A 17534-nucleotide genomic window follows, 5' to 3' on the forward strand; every position below is an offset into this window, starting at 1 on the left:
GTATAGGGAGATACCCAGGATAGAGGGGAATATGGAACTGGGACAGAGAGTAAAGTGAGATACTCAGGATAGAGGGGAATATTGAACGGGGACAGAGAGTAAAGGGAGGTACCCTGGATAGAGTGGAATATAGAACGGGGACAGAGAGTAAAGGGAGATACCCGGGATCGCGGGGAATATAGAACGGAGACAGAGAGCAAAGCGAGATACCCGGGATAGAGGGGAATATAGAACGGGGACAGAGTAAAGGGAGATACCCGGGATAGAGGGGAATATAGAACGGGGACAGAGAGTAAAGGGAAATACCCGGGATAGAGGGGAATATAGAACGGGGGCAGAGAGTAAAGGGAGATGCCCTGGATAGAGTGGAATATAGAACGGGCACAGAGTAAAGGGAGATACCCGGGATGGAGGGGAATATAGAACGGTGACAGAGAGTAAAGGGGGATACCCAGAATAGAGGGGGATATAGAATGGGGACAGAGAGTAAACGGAGATACCCGGGAGAGAGCGGAATATAGAACGGGGACAGAGAGTAAAGGGAGATACCCGGGATAGAGGGGGATATAGAACGGGGACAGAGAGTAAAGGGAGATACCTGGGATAGAGGGAATATAGAACGGGGACAGAGAGTAAAGGGAGATACCCGGGATAGAGGGGAATATAGAACGGGGACAGACAGTAAAGGGAGCTCCCGGGATAGAGGGGAATATAGAACGGGGACAGAGAGTAAAGGGAGATACCCGGGATAGAGGGGAATATAGAACGAGGACAGAGAGTAAAGGGAGATACCCGGGATAGAGGGGAATATAGAACGGGGACAGAGAGTAAAGGGAGATATCCAAGATAGAGGGGAATATAGAACGGGGTCAGAGAGTAAAGGGAGATACCCGGGATAGAGGGGAATACAGAACGAGGGCAGAGAGGAAAGGGAGATACCCTGGATACCGGGGTATATAGAACGGGGACAGAGAGTAAAGGGAGATACCCGGGATAGAGGGGAATATCGAACAGGGACAGAGAGTAAAGGGAGATACCCGGTATAGAGGGGAATATAGAAAGGGGGCAGAGAGTAAAGAGAGATACCCAGGATAGAGAGGAATATAGAACGGGGAGAGAGAGAAAAGGGAGATACCCGGGATAGAGGGGAATATAGAACGGGGACAGAGAGTAAAGGGAGATACCCGGGATAGAGGGAATATAGAACGGGGACAGCGAGTAAAGGGAGATACCCGGGATAGAGAGGAATTTGGAACAGGGAAAGAGAGTAAAGGGAGATACACGGGATAGAGAGGAATATAGAACGGGAACAGAGAGTAAAGGGAGATAATCGGGATAGAGGGGAATATAGAACGGGGACAGAGAGTAAAGGGAGATGCACGGGATAGAGGGGAATAAAAACAGGGACAGAGAGTAAAGTGAGATACCCGGGATAGAGGGGAATATAGAACGGGGACAGAGAGTAAAGGGAGATACCCGGGATAGAGGGGAATATAGAACGGGGACAGAGAGTAAAGGGAGATAACCGGGATAGAGGGGAATATAGAACGGGGACAGAGAGTAAAGGGAGATACCCGGGATAGAGTGGAATATAGAACGGGGACAGAGAGTAAAGGGAGATACCCGGGATAGAGTGGAATATAGAACGGGGACAGAGAGTAAAGGGAGATACACGGGATGTAGGGGAATATAGAACGGGGACAGAGAGTAAAGTGAGATACCCGGGATAGAGGGGAATATAGAACATGGACAGAGAGTAAAGGGAGATACCCGCGATAGAGGGGAATATAGAACGTGGGAGAGAGTAAAGGGAGATACCCGGGATAGAGGGAAATATAGAACGGGGACAGAGAGTAAAGTGAGATACCCGGGATAGAGGGGAATAAAGAACGGTGACAGAGAGTAAAGGGAGATACCCGGGATAGAGGGGAATATAGAACGGGGAAAGAGAGTAAAGGGAGATACCCGGGATAGAGGGGAATATAGAACGGGGACAGAGAGTAAAGGGAGATACCCGGGATAGAGGGGAATATAGAACGGGGGCAGAGAGTAAAGGGAGATACCCGGGATAGAGGGGAATATAGAACGGGGACAGAGAGTAAAGGGAGATACCCGGGATAGAGGGGAATATAGAACGGGGACAGAGAGTAAAGGGAGATACCCGGGACAGAGGGGAATATAGAACGGGGCAGAGAGTAAAGGGAGATACCCGGGATAGAGGGGAATATAGAACGGGGACAGAGAATAAAGGGAGATACCCGGGATGAAGCGGTATATAGAACGGGGGCAGAGAGTAAATGATGGGCCCCAGTTTCAGGTACTCTCTGCGGGTCCCAGTCTAACCTAGAAACATAGAACGGTTACAGCACGGAAGAAGGCCATTCGCCCCGCCGAGCCCGTGCCGGCTCTCTGCAAGAGCACTTCAGGTAATCCCATTTTCCCGCCCTTTCCTCTTAGACCTGCATGCTTTTCTTCAGGTGCTTATCCGATGCCCTTCTGAAAGCGGTGATTGAGTCTGCATCCACCACCCTTTCAGGCATTGCTTTCCAGATGCTATCCACTCGCTGAGTATTTTTTTTTCCAACGTCGCCTTTGGTTCTTCTGCCAATCACCTTAAATCTGTGTCCTCTGTTTCTCGACCGCTCTTACAATGGGAACCATTTCTCTCTGTCAACTCTGTCCAGACCCCTCATGATTTTGAATGCCTCTTTCAAATCTCCTCTCAATTTGTTCTACTCCAAGGAGAACAACGCCAGCTTCTCCAGTCTATCCACGTAACTGAAGTCCCTCATCCCTGGAAACAACCTCGTAATCTTTCCTGTACCCTCTCTAAGAGCTTCACATCCTTACTAATGTACAGTGTCCTGAATTGGACACAAACTCCAGTTGTGGCCAAACGAGTGGTTTATACCAGTTCACCATAATGTCCAAGCTTTGTCCTCTATAGCTCTATTGAGGAAGCCAATGATTCTGTAAGCTTTTTCAACCGCTTTTTCAATCTGTCCTGCCACCTTAAACGATTTGCATACATATACCCCTCGGTCTCTCTGTTCATGGACCTCCTTTAGGATTGTACCCTTTAGTTTATATTTGATCTACTCTTTCTTTCTACAAAAATGTATCACTTCGCACTTTTCTGCATTAAATTACATGTGCCACGTGTCCACCCATTCCACCAGCCTTTATATATCCTCTTGAAATCTCTCACCATCCTCCTCACTGCTCACTATCCACCCAAGTTTGTGTCATTTGCAAATTTTGAAATTATGCCCTGTACACCCACATCCAAGTCATTAATGGCCCAGAAATTCGGGTCTCCGCGGGTGAGTACGCACGGGGTTCTCACGCGTGGGCCCGATGGGAGGTGCCGGTTTCTTGCATGCACTGCGCATGCGGCGGGAAACCGGCACTTCCGTTCCTCTGAACGAAGGGGTTCAGAGGTTGAACGCGTGCGTGCGGGAGTCTGCGCTTGCGCTTTGAACTTACGTTGTTTTTCAGGTTTTTCTGTGAGGGTAAGTCTTTAGATTTTAGAAATGTAAAAACGAGGCATAAGGCCTGCATTTTAAAAGGTAAGTGGTCAATTCATTAAAATTAAAACTTTTTTCCACAGATTTATTATTTTTAAATACTTTAAAGCAAGGTAAGTTTCGTTTTAGCCCCGTTTTAATATAAAAAAAAATTTTAAAAATTAAAATTATTGTTCAAAATAGTTATTTAATGTAATTTATAGCTTATTTAAAAAGTGTGATGATTTTTTAAAATTTATTTGAAGGTTTACTACTATTTTGGGGCCGTAGTATGTATAAGTTTTGACAGGTCTTCCTGTCACTACTTATGAATGGGCTTTTCCCTGCTCCGATTGGCTGCCCATGGCCCACGTGATCCCAGGGGATGCATCGCACTAACTATGCCCCTGGGATATGCAAGCACAGCGCGCCGGCAGCTGGGCCAGACCCCGGAGCGGAATTCCACAGGAGCCCACAGCGCAATGGCCGGCGCGCAAGGTTAGTGCAGGTCGGGGGCTTGCACCCACGGGGAGCCCCCGACCCGAATTTCTGGTCCAATATATATCAAGAAAAGCAATGGTCCTAGAACTGACATCTGGGGGACACCACTGTCATGTGGGAGAGAGAAAAAAAGGAAAGGCGGGGGGAAAGGGAAGACCCAAAACAAGGGCCCTATTACATTTTTACTTATACTTTTTTCTACCCCTTTGTTTTGGGTCTTCCCTTTCCCCCCCTCTCCTTTTTTTCTCTCTCCCACATGGCAGCTGTGTCTCATCCTGCCAGTACACTTCACACCTAATCCTAGCCGTCTTTTGTCTCCACTTGTCCTATTACCATCTCGTCTGGTTTTGATTACCTCTTAATGTCTCTGTTACTTCTTTTGTTCTATTGCAGCCCTGCCTTCGATCTATTTTATTTCCTTTCCAGTTTTGAAAAAGGGTTTCGACCCGAAACGTCAACTCTAATTTTTCTCCACGGATGTTGCCTGGCCTGCTGAGTTTTTCCAGCATTTTCTGTTGTTATTTCAGATTTTCAGCATCTGCAGCATTTTGCTATCGTACGAGTATAAACTGACTGGCCTGTAGTTGCTGAGTTTATCTTTTCACCCTTTTTTGAACAAAGTTGTAACATTTGTAATTCTCCAGTCCTCTGTCATTATCCCCGTCTCTAACGAGCATTGGAAGATTATGGCCTGTACCTCCGTGATTTCCCCCTTCGCTTCCCGCAGCGTCCTAGCATGCATCCCATCTGGTCCTGGTGATTTATCTATATTAAGCACAGCCAGCCAATCTAGTACCTCCTCTTTATCAATTTTAACCCATCCAGTATCTCCTCTACCTCCTCCTTCACTACGTCTATCGCAGCATCTTCTTCCTTGGTGAAGACAGATGCAAAGTACTCATTTAGCACCTTAGCCATGTCCTCTTCCTCCATGCGAAGTTCTCCTTTTTGGTCCCCAATTCGCCTCACCCCTTCTCTTACCACCTGTTTACTATTTATATGCCTATAGTAGACTTTAGGATTACCTTTTTTGTTAACTGACATTCTATTCTCAAACCCTCTCGTTTCCCCTCTTATTTTGTTCTTCACTTCTCCTCTGAACTTTTTATATTTAGTCTGATTCTCAGAATTATGCTAGAACTCACATCAGTCATATGCGCTCTGTTTCTGCTTCATCTTACTCTCTTTCTCTTTCGTCATTCAGGGAGCGCTGATGTTAGTTGCCCTACCTTTCCCCTAGTGGGAATGTACCTCGACTGTACTCGAACTATTTACTCTTTAAAGCCAGCCCATTGTTCAATTACAGTTTTGTATGCTAATCTTTGAATGCAGTTTACCTGGGCCAGATCCGTTCTCATCCCACTGAAATAGGACTTCCTCCAATTAACTAATTTAAAGCTAGATTGTTCCCTATCGTTTTCCATATCTAATCTAAATCTTATGATAATATGATCACTGTTTGCTAAATATTCACGTACTGACACTTGCTCCACTTGACCTACCTCATTCCCCAGAACAAGATCCAACAATGTCTCCTTCCTCGTTGGATGGGAAACATAATGATTAAGAAAGTTCTCCTGAACACATTTCAGAAATTCTTCTCTATCTCTGCCCTTTATTAGCTGAAATCCTCCAAAATTACTACTCTATATTTCTTGCATCTCACTGTAATTTCTCTGCAAAATTGGCTCCTCCATATTTTTACCAATAGTTGGTGGTCTATAGAATACACCTAGTAGTGTAATGGAACCATTATTATTTCTTAACTCTAGCCATGTAGATTCTGTCCTTGACCCCACCAGGACATCCTCTCTCTCCAGCACTGTAACATTCTCCTTCACCACCTCCTATCTTTCCTTCCCTATCTTTCCTGATCATCTTATATCCAGGAATATATATTACACAATCCTGCCCTTGTTTGAGCCAGGTCTCCGTTATTGCCACAACATCTTATTCCCATGTGGCTATTTGCGCCTGCAGCTCACCAACATTGTTTACTATGCTTTGTGCGTTCACATACATACATTGTAAACCTGTGTTAGACCATCCTGTGTTCTCTCTTATTCTGACCCCACCTGATATCTTACTGTTTATTAATTTAACGTTATCCGTCTCTCACACACCTTTGTGTTTCTCCATTCTAATGTAACATCCTGTTTTCCATCCCCCTGACAAATTATTTTCAACCCTCCAAAACAGCACTAGCAAACCTCCCCGCGAGGGTATTGGTACCAGCTCTGTTGAGGTGCAACCCGTCCGGCCTGTACAGGTCCCATATTGCCCAGAAAAGGACTCAATGCCCCAGGAATCTGAAGCCGTCTCTCCTGCACCATCTCACCAGCAACGCATTCATCTGCTCTATCCTCCTATTTATATACTCGCGCGTGGCACCGGGAGTTATCCAAAGATTATTACATTTGAGATCCTGCTTTATAACCTCATTCCTAACTGCCTAAAATCTGCCTGCAGGACCTCATTCCTCTTCCTACCTATGTTGTCCATACCAATATGAAGCATGACCTCTGGCTGTTCAACCTCCCCCCTCAGAATGTTCTGCAGCCACTCGGTGATACCCTTAACCCTGGCACCAGGGAGGTAACATACCATCCTGGAATCACATCTGCAACCGCAAAAACGCCTTTCTGCTCGCCTAACATGAATCGCCGGCAACTATTGCTTTCACTATCTTCCTCTTCCCTCCCACCCCACACCCCGCCCCCCCCCACTGTACAGCTGAGACGCCCATGGTGCCATGGAATTGGCTCCTGCTGTACTCCCCAGTGGAACCATCCTCCTCTTCTGTCTGGCATTCACCCAATCCCTCTCTGCCGGTGCACTCATTAGCTGCGGGATGACCACCTCCTGAAACGTGCTATCCACGTAGCTCTCAGCCTCGCAGCTGCACCACATTGACGCCAGCAGCTGCTCAAGCTCCGAAACCTGGAGTGCGAGCTCCTCCAGCTGATGTCACAACCTGCACACATTGTGACCTCTGACATAAGGGGTGTTCTACGCGGAGTGAACACACGAAAGGCTGCTGGACCGGATAGCATCCATGGACGGGTACTCAAGGAATGTGATCAGCTGGCTGATGTCTTCACCGCCATCTTCAATCTGTCATTGGCCCAGGCAGTAGTCCCTACATGCTTCAAGACCGCTACCATTATTCCTGTGCCAAAACAAACGGCTGTGACGTGCCTGAACGACTATCGACCTGTCGCACTCACACCCATCATAATGAAGAGTTTCGAGAGACTGGTCCTGGCTCACATCAAAGCCAGTGTTCCCGCCTCTCTTGATCAACACCAGTTTGCCTATCGTGCAAACAGTTCAACGGAGGATGCAATCACAACTGCTCTACACTCGGCACTGAATCACTTAGATGGTAAGGAGACCTACATCAGAATGCTGTTCATAGACTACAGCTCAGCATTCAACACTATCATCCCCAACAAGCTGGCCACCAAACTCCAAACTCTTGGCCTGAACACTTCCCTCTGCAACTGGACCCTGGACTTCCTAACAAACAGACCCCAGTCTGTCAAATTAGGTAACCACACCTCCCCCCCCGACCCTGAACACGGGGACCCCACAAGGATGTGTGCTGAGCCCCCTCCTCCACTCCCTCTTCACCCACGACTGTGTGGCTGTTCATGGTTCCAACACCATCATCAAGTTTGCGGATGATACCACGGTAGTAGGCCAGATCACCAACAACGATGAGTCAGCCTACAGGGAGGAGGTCCAGCATCTCGTGAAGTGGTGCGCCGATAACAACCTGGCCCTTAACATCAAGAAAACCAAAGAAATCATTGTGGACTTCAGGAAGTCTAAAGGCGGAAGTCACACCCCCATCCTCATCAATGGGGCTGTGGTGGAAAGGGTGCACAGCTTTAAGTTCCTTGGAGTCCACATCACGGAAGACCTCTCCTGGTCCCTCAATACCTCCTCTCTGGTGAAGGCGGCCCAGCAGCGCCTATATTTCCTAAGGAGGCTGAAGGGATGTAACCTGTCACCCCTGATCCTCTCTAACTTTTACCGCTGCACAATAGAGAGCATCCTGACAAACTGTATCACAGTATGGTATGGCAGCTGTAGCTACTATGACCGGAAAGCCCTGCAGCGGGTAGTCAAAACTGCCCAATGCATTACCGGCACCCGGCTACCGACCATAGAGCACATATACCAGAAACGCTGTTTACGGAGGTCACGGTCCATCATCAAAGACCCTACCCACCCCAGCCACAGTCTGTTCGCCCTCCTGCCATCTGGGAGACGATACAGATGCATTCGCACCCGTACGACCAGATTTAGGAACAGCTTCTTTCCCAGGGATGTCATCCTACTGAACTCCACAAATAAACTCTAAAGCCTGCACATCTGCCAATGCACTTTATTATGGTTATGTTTATGTTAATGTATTAGAAGACAAATGTATGTTGAATGTTTAAATGTCTTAATCTAAATGTACACTCTCGGGAGCCGCAAGCCTACATTTCGTTGTACTGCACTTGTGCACTAACAATGACAATAAAAGTTGATTTGATTTGATTTTGATTTGATTTTGGGAAGCACCCTGGATTAACCACATGGGACAGGATGCGCATTCCGCGGGATTGAGCTGCCCTGCCATGCCACTGTTTATTCAACTATTAACTAATTTACAGAAAATTAAGAATAATGAGTAATTAATTCAGGTTATTAATATAATGTTGTAAAAAGTTACTAATTTAATATAGTATTAACTGTTACTAATTTAATGTAGTATCAACTGTTACTAATTTAATATAGTATTAATTGTTACTAATATAATATAGTTTTAACAGTTACTAATTTAATACAGTAATAAAAGTAACTAATTTAATGGAGTATTAACTGTTACTAATTTAACATATTATTATTATTAACAGTTACTAATTTAACATAGTACTAACAGTTACTGATCTCCAAGCTCCTGCTTTAACCCTAACCAGCTATTTAACCCCGGTCTCTAACTTGAAGAGCAGAAACACGGTGTGACCTTTCCCAACCAGCCAGTTCCCAGTCTTTGTGTCAGTTAATAAGAACCATCAGTTCAGGGGCTGACTCTGTGATTGTTGTTCCAGTTCTGGTGGATGGCAGATTCCCGAGACTCAGGTTCCAAAGCATCGCTGCTCCACACACGCCCCAGGCTGGTTAAAGGGTAATTTCAGACTTTATAATCTCAGATTTACATTCACTGTCCAGCACTGTTCACCTCGGTTACATTCTTCAATATTTACAAACCTCGTTTCAGGTTCTCATCCCACCGTGGGGCAGGGAGAAGTGGAGAGGACAGTTTGTTTTACCTGGGATGGAAATCTCTGTTACTGGGCCCGGGAGATAAAGATCAGAAACTGCACAAGTTACTTCGTTTATGAGTTGAAGCCGACAACCGAGTGTCGCTTGGCTTATTGCACAGGTACATGGGGGAGGGCAAAGGTCAGGAACTAGAGGGTGGGGGGAGAACGTCAGGAACTCTGGAGGCAAATGTCAGGAATTCAGGGGTGCAAAGTTCAGGTACTCGGAGAGGGCAAAGGGCAGGAATTCGGCGGGTGGAAAGTTCAGTAACTCGTGGCTGCAAAGGTCACGAACTCGGGTGGGGAAAGGTCAGGAATTCGGGGGTGCAAAGGTCAGGAAATCGAGGTGGCAAAGTTTAGGAACTAGAATGGCAAAGGCCTAGAACTCGGGGGGGCAAAGGTCAGGAACTAAGGGGGGCAAAGTTCAGGAATTCGTGGCGCAAAGGTCAGGAATTCAGGGAGAAAATGTCAGGAATTCTCGGGAAAGGCCAAGAACTCATGGAGGGGCGGGGGGGAAAAGTTCAGGAACTCGGGCTGGAGAGAATGTCAGGAACCCCGTGTGGGCAAAGTTCAGGAAATCGGTGGGGGGCCAAAGGTAAGGAACTCAGTGGGGGGGCAGAGAAGTTCACAAATTTGGGAGGGGCTGGTGGGAGGGAAGGTTAGGAACTTGGGCAGGGGGAGATGTTCAGGAACTCGGGAGACGGGAGAAAAGCACAGGAACTTAGTGGGAGTTGGGGGATGAGACCAATGAAGGTCAGGAACTTTGTCAGGTGGAGGAGATCAGGGTCGTTGAGGTGGGGGGATAGGTCAGGAGCTTTGGCTGGGGTGAGAATGTCAGGAAATTGGGCGGGGGAGTAGGTCAGGCACTTGGGCAGTGAGCGGGAGGATGTCAGGAAGTTGGGCGAGGGTGACAAGGAGGTAAGGAACATGTTTGCGGGTTGGAGAAGGTCTTAACCCGCTTGGGTGAGCCCGGCCTGTTCCAAGTGAGCTCTGTTCAGCCTGGAGTAGGCAGTTAGAATGGCTCGAATTACAATTTGCAACGTAACTCGAGAGAGAGGATCTGATTACACATTCCAGAGACACTGCTGGTGAGTCTTGTCCTCCAAGGGGACCAATGAGCAATCAGGACTTGTCCTCCAAGGGGACCAATCAGAACTTTTGGTGTTGCGAATAATCATGTCCGATTTGAAGTAATCCAGGAGTGTGACTCTAGGATATCCCTTGTCATCAACAGAAATAAGAAAGTTACACGCCTTGATGTAAGGGACACAACGCACAAAGGAACTGGAACACAAAGTGTACTTTTCACCAAAGCTATAGGGAGCCGAATCAGACGCTGTTCTCCGTGTCTATCGGACACTCTGTTCCCTGCGGTGCCCACTGATCACGATAGACGCCCAATGTAGCGCTGGGCACCGCACGCTCCCTCTTCAGGCTTTTCAGGTCACGGGGAATGGGGTTGGATGATTATGGAATTTATAAAGACTGTTGTTGGACATTCTCTGGACTCTAGTACCAGCCTAATGACCTATTCTGGTGTTCTCCACTCTGCACTCTCCCATGTATCTCTTCCTTTATTGAAAATCCCAAGACTGTCCCAAATCAGGAACCCGAGGAACAATCGACTCGTGAATCAGCTAACAGTATATCCACTATTCCAGCGGGGTCTGCAGACTCAGGTCTCTGCTTTGTGGGGTCCATTTTAAGCAGCCTGTTCACCCAGTGTAACTGCTGAAATAATCTGTCCTCAGATTTAACCAGTATCTTCGTGAGAGGTGCGGGATTTACTGACTGTTGAATGGGTATAAGGAGACCAAGAACAATGGGATGCAAGGACTGAAGAGAGGGTGAGGAGAAGTGTGAGGGGAGTGGGATGAATTGACTCCGGGGAATAGGTGTAGTGACAGAGGGGAGTGGGCTGTAGTGACAGAGTAAAGTGGGCTGCGGTGACAGAGGGGAGTGGGTGGCAGTGATTGATAGGAGTGGGCTGCAGTGACTAAGGTGTGGAGGCTGCAGTGAGTGAGGAGAGTGGGATGTAGTGACTGAGGGGGGTGGATTGCAGTGACTGAGGGGAGTGGGATGCAGTGACTGAGGGGAGTGGGCTGCAGTGACTGAGGGGAGTGGGATGTAGTGTCAGTGTGTAATGGGATGTAGCGTCAGGGTGTAATGGGATGTAGTGTCAGTGTGTAATGGGATGTAGTGTCAGAGTGTAATGGGATGTAGTGTCAGAGTGTAATGGGATGTAGTTTCAGAGTGTAATGGGATGTAGTGTCAGAGTGTAATGGGATGTAGTGTCAGAGTGTAATGGGATGTAGTGTCAGAGTGTAATGGGATGTAGTGTCATAATGGGATGTAGTGTCAGAGTGTAATGGCATGTAGTGTCAGAGTGTAATGGGTTGTAGTGTCAGAATGTAATGGGCTGTAGTGTCAGAGTGTAATGGGATGTAGTGCCAGGGTGTAATGGGATGTAGCGTCAGAGTGTAATGGGATGTAGTGTCAGAGTGTAATGGGATGTAGTGTCAGAGTGTAATGGGATGTAGTGTCAGAGTGTAATGGGATGTAGTGTCAGAGTGTAATGGGATGTAGTGCCAGGGTGTAATGGGATGTAGTGTCTGAAGGGAGTGGGATGCAGTGTCTGAGGGGAGTGGGATGTAGTGCCTGAGGGCAGTGGAATGTAGTGCCTGAGGGCAGTGGGATGTAGTGTCTGAGGGGAGTGGGATGCAGTGTATGAGGGGTGTGGGATGCAGTGTCTGAGGGGAGTGGGATGTTGTGTCTGAGGGGAGTGGCATGTCGTGTCTGAGGGGAGTGGGATGTAGTGTCTGAGGGGAGTGGCATGTCGTGTCTGAGGGGAGTGGGATGTAGTGACTGAGGGGAGTGGGATGTAGTGTCTGAGGGGAGTGGGATGTAGTTTATGAGGGGAGTGGGATGTAGTGTCTGAGGGGAGTGGGATGTAGTGTCTGAGTGGATTGGGATGTAGTGTCTGAGGGGAGTGGGATGTAGTGCCTCAGGGGAGTGGGATGTAGTGTCTGAGTGGATTGGGATGTAGTGTCTGAGGGGAGTGGGATGTAGTGTCTGAGGGGAGTGGGATGTAGTGTCTGAGGGGAGTGGGATGTAGTGTCTGAGGGGAGTGGGATGTAGTGTCTGAGCGGAGTGGGATGTAGTGTCTGAGGGGAGTGGGATGTGGTGTCTGAGGGGAGTGGGATGTGGTGTCTGAGGGGAGTGGGATGTAGTGTCTGAGGGGAGTGGGATGTAGTGTCTGAGGGGAGTGGGATGTAGTGTCTGAGGGGAGTGGGATGCAGTAACTGAGGGGAGTGGGCTGCAGTGACTGAGGGGAGTGTGATGCTGTGACTGAGGGGAGTGTGATGCAGTGACTGAGGCGGGTGGGCTGCACTGACTGAGGGGAGCGGAAGTGGATGATTTTGGTTTATATAATGATTGGTGTCTGACAATCTCCAGACTCCAGTACCAGCCTGATGACCTGCACTGGCGATCTCCACTCTGCCATCTCCCATGTGTAACTACATTTATTACAGATCCAGAGACATCCCCACCTCAGGAACCCGAGGAACAAACAATGTGAGAGTCCACTGAGCATTCGTCCACTATTCCAGTAGGGTCTGCCGCCTCAGGTCTCTGCCTTGTGGGGCCAATTCTAAGCAGCCAATGCAACTGCTGAAATCCTCTTTCCCTCAGATTGAAGCAGTCTCTTTCTGAGGGGAGTGGGACGTGGAGACTAATGTGTGTATGATGATGAGACTGAGAGGATTTGGTTGCAGTGACTGATCGAATTGCGATGTAGTGACTGAGGGCAGTGGGATTTAGTGACTGATAGAAATGGGATGTAGTGACTGAGGGCAGTGTGATGTAGTTTCTAATAGGAATGGGATGTAGTGTCTGATTGAACTGGGATGTAGTGTCTGAGGGGAATGGGATGTACTGTCAGAGTGTAATGGGATGTAGTGTCAGAGTGTAATGGGATGTAGTGTCAGAGTGCAATGGGTGGTAGTGTCAGAGTGTAATGGGATGAAGTGTCAGAGTGTAATGGGATGTAGTGTCAGAGTGTAATGGGATGTCGTGTCAGAGTGTAATGGGATGTAGTATCAGAGTGTAATGGGCTGTAGTGTCAGAGTGTAATGGGCTGTAGTTTCAGAGTGTAATGGGACGCAGTGTCAGAGTGTAATGGGATGTATTGTCAGAGTGTAATGGGATGTAGTGTCAGAGTGTAATGGGATGTAGTGTCAGAGTGTAATGGGATGTACTGTCAGTAGAATGGGATGTAGTGTCTGAGGGGAGTGGGGTGTAGTGTCTGAGGGGAGTGGGGTGTAGTGTCTGAGGGGAGTGAGATGTAGTGTCTTAGGGGAGTGGGATGTAGTGTCTGAGGGGAGTGGGACGTAGTGTCTGAAGGGAGTGGGATGTAGTGTCTGAGGGGAGTGGGATGTAGTCTCTGATGGGAGTGGGATGTAGTGTTTGAGGGGAGTGGGATGTAGTGTCTGAGGGGAGTGGGATGTAGTGTCTGAGGGGAGTGGGATGTAGTGTCTGAGAGGAGTGGGATGAAGTGTCTGAGAGGAGTGGGATGTAGTGTCTGAGGGGAGTGGGATGTAGTGTCTGAGGGGAGTGGGATGTAGTGTCTGAGGGGAGTGGGATGTAGTGTCTGAGGGGAGTGGGATGTAGTGTCTGAGGGGAGTGGGATGTAGTGTCTGAGGGGAGTGGGATGTAGTGTCTCAGGGGAGTGGGGTGTAGTGTCTGAGGGGAGTGGGATGTAGTGTCTGAGGGGAGTGTGATGTAGTGTCTGGGGGGTGTGGGATGTAGTGTCTCAGGGGAGTGGGATGTAGTGTCTGAGAGGAGTGGGATGCAGTAACTGAGGGGAGTGTGATGCAGTGACTGAGGGGAGTGTGATGCAGTGACTGAGGGGAGTGGGCTGCAGTGACTGAGGGGAGCGGAAGTGGATGATTTTGGTTTATATAAAGATTGGTGTCTGACAATCTCCAGAGTCCAGTACCAGCCTGATGCCCTGCACTGGCGATCTCCACTCTGCCATCTCCCATGTGTAACTACCTTTATTACAGATCCAGAGACATCCCCACCTCAGGAACCCGAGGAACAAACAATGTGAGAGTCCACTGAGCATTCGTCCACTATTCCAGTAGGGTCTGCCGCCTCAGGTCTCTGCCTTGTGGGGCCAATTCTAAGCAGCCAATGCAACTGCTGAAATCCTCTTTCCCTCACATTAAAGCAGTCTCTTTCTGAGGGGACTGGGTCGTGGAGACTAATGTGTGTGTGATGATGAGACTGAGGGGATTTGGTTGAAGTGACTGATCGAATTGCGATGTAGTGCCTGAGGGCAGTGGGATTTAGTGACTGATAGGAATGGGATGTAGTGACTGAGGGCAGTGTGATGTAGTGTCTGATAGGAATGGGATGTAGTGTCTGATTGAACTGGGATGTAGTGTCTGAGGGGAGTGGGATGTAGTGTCAGAGCGTAATGGGATGTAGAGTGAGAGTGTAATGGGATGTAGTGTCAGAGTGTAATGGGATGTAGCGTCAGAGTGTAATGGGATGTAGTGTCAGAATGTAATGGGATGTAGTGTCAGTGTGTAATGGGATGTAGCGTCAGAGTGTAATGGGATGTAGCGTCAGAGTGTAATGGGATGTAGTGTCAGAGTGTAATGGGATGTAGTGTCAGAGTGTAATGGGATGTAGTGTCAGTGTGTAATGGGATGTAGCGTCAGAGTGTAATGGGATGTAGTGTCAGAGTGTAGTGGGATGTAGTGTCAGAGTGTAATGGGATGTAGTGTCAGAGTGTAATGGGATGTAGTGTCAGAGTGTAATGGGATGTAGTGTCAGTGTGTAATGGGATGTAGTGTCAGTGTGTAATGGGATCTAGTGCCAGGGTGTAATGGGATGTATTGTCAGGGTGTAATGGGATGTAGTGTCAGAGTGTAGTGGGATGTAGTGTCAGAGTGTAATGGGATGTAGTGCCAGGGTGTAATGGGATGTAGTGTCAGAGTGTAATGGGATGTAGTGTCAGAGTGTAATGGGATGTAGCGTCAGAGTGTAATGGGATGTATTGTCAGAGTGTAATGGGATGTAGTGTCAGAGTGTAATGGGATGTAGTGTCAGAGTGTAATGGGATGTAGTGTCAGAGTGTAATGGGATGTAGTGTCAGAGTGTAATGGGATGTAGTGTCATAATGGGATGTAGTGTCAGAGTGTAATGGGATGTAGTGTCAGGGTGTAATGGGATGTATTGTCAGAGTGTAATGGGATGTAGTGTCAGAGTGTAATGGGATGTAGTGCCAGGGTGTAATGGGATGTATTGTCAGAGTGTAATGGGATGTAGTGTCAGAGTGTAATGGGATGTAGTGTCAGAGTGTAATGGGATGTATTGTCAGAGTGTAATGGGATGTAGTGTCAGAGTGTAGTGGGATGTAGTGTCAGAATGTAGTGGGATGTAGTGTCATAATGGGATGTAGTATCAGAGTGTAATGGGATGTAGTGTCAGAGTGTAATGGGATGTATTGTCAGAGTGTAATGGGATGTAGTGTCAGAGTGTAATGGGATGTAGTGTCAGAGTGTAATGGGATGTAGTGTCATAATGGGATGTAGTGTCAGAGTGTAATGGGATGTAGTGCCAGGGTGTAATGGGATGTATTGTCAGAGTGTAATGGGATGTAGTGTCAGAGTGTAATGGGATGTAGTGTCAGAGTGTAATGGGATGTAGTGTCAGAGTGTAATGGGATGTAGTGTCAGAGTGTAATGGGATGTAGTGTCAGAGTGTAATGGGATGTAGTGTCAGAGTGTAATGGGATGTAGCGTCAGAGTGTAATGGGATGTAGCGTCAGCGTGTAATGGGATGTAGCGTCAGAGTGTAATGGGATGTAGTGTCAGTGTGTAGTGGGATGTAGTGTCAGTGTGTAATGGGATGTAGTGTCAGAGTGTAATGGGATGTAGTGTCAGAGTGTAATGGGATGTAGCTTCAGAGTGTAATGGGATGTAGTGTCAGAGTGTAATGGGATGTAGTGTCAGTGTGTAGTGGGATGTAGTGTCAGTGTGTAATGGGATGTAGTGTCAGAGTGTAATGGGATGTAGCTTCAGAGTGTAATGGGATGTAGTGTCAGAGTGTAATGGGATGTAGTGTCAGTGTGTAGTGGGATGTAGTGTCAGAATGTAATGGGATGTAGTGTCAGAATGTAGTGGGATGTAGTGTCAGTGTGTAATGGGATGTAGTGCCAGGGTGTAATGGGATGTATTGTCAGAGTGTAATGGGATGTAGTGTCAGAGTGTAATGGGATGTAGTGTCAGAATGTAGTGGGATGTAGTGTCAGAGTGTAATGGGATGTATTGTCAGAGTGTAATGGGATGTAGTATCAGAGTGTAATGGGATGTAGTGCCAGGGTGTAATGGGATGTAGTGTCAGTGTAATGGGATGTAGTATCAGAGTGTAATGGGATGTAGTGTCAGAGTGTAATGGGATGTAGTGTCAGAGTGTAATGGGATGTAGTTTCAGAGTGTAATGGGATGTAGTGTCAGAGTGTAATGGGATGTAGTGTCAGAGTGTAATGGGATGTAGTGTCATAATGGGATGTAGTGTCAGAGTGTAATGGGCTGTAGTGTCAGAGTGTAATGGGATGTAGTGTCAGGGTGTAATGGGATGTAGTGTCAGAGTGTAATGGGATGTAGTGTCAGAGTGTAATGGGATGTAGTGTCAGGGTGTAATGGGATGTAGTGTCAGTGTGTAATGGGATGTAGTGTCAGGGTGTAATGGGATGTAGTGTCAGGGTGTAATGGGATGTAGTGTCAGAGTGTAATGGGATGTAGTGTCAGGGTGTAATGGGATGTAGTGTCAGGGTGTAATGGGATGTAGTGTCAGAGTGTAATGGGATGTAATGTCAGGGTGTAATGGGATGTAGTGTCAGAGTGTAATGGGATGTAGTGTCAGAGTGTAATGGGATGTAGCGTCAGAGTGTAATGGGATGTAGCGTCAGAGTGTAATGGGATGTAGTGTCAGAGTGTAATGGGATGTAGTGTCAGTGTAATGGGATGTAGTATCAGAGTGTAATGGGATGTAGTGTCAGGGTGTAATGGGATGTAGTGTCAGAGTGTAATGGGATGTAGTGTCAGGGTGTAATGGGATGTAGTGTCAGAGTGTAATGGGATGTAGTGTCAGAGTGTAATGGGATGTAGTGCCAGGGTGTAATGGGATGTAGTGT

The 17534-nt window shown here is 47.6% G+C and overlaps 1 pseudogene across 1 annotated transcript in view; it reads left to right on the forward strand.

Moving 5' to 3' along the window:
* The window catches only part of LOC147091171 (uncharacterized), a 133828-nt pseudogene that overhangs the window by 56875 nt on the left and 59419 nt on the right, over positions 1 to 17534 (forward strand). Inside the window, exons 3-6 of the transcript XR_015075173.1 lie at positions 9113 to 9189; positions 9283 to 9447; positions 12859 to 12954; positions 14392 to 14487. The product of XR_015075173.1 is annotated as an uncharacterized LOC147091171 (transcript). The remainder of the gene's footprint in view (positions 1 to 9112; positions 9190 to 9282; positions 9448 to 12858; positions 12955 to 14391; positions 14488 to 17534) is intronic.

The sequence above is a fragment of the Somniosus microcephalus genome, unplaced genomic scaffold (assembly GCF_052327205.1).
Source record: "Somniosus microcephalus isolate GS21.2 unplaced genomic scaffold, FLI_Smic_1.0 unresolved_chr3, whole genome shotgun sequence".
NCBI lineage: Eukaryota > Metazoa > Chordata > Chondrichthyes > Squaliformes > Somniosidae > Somniosus > Somniosus microcephalus.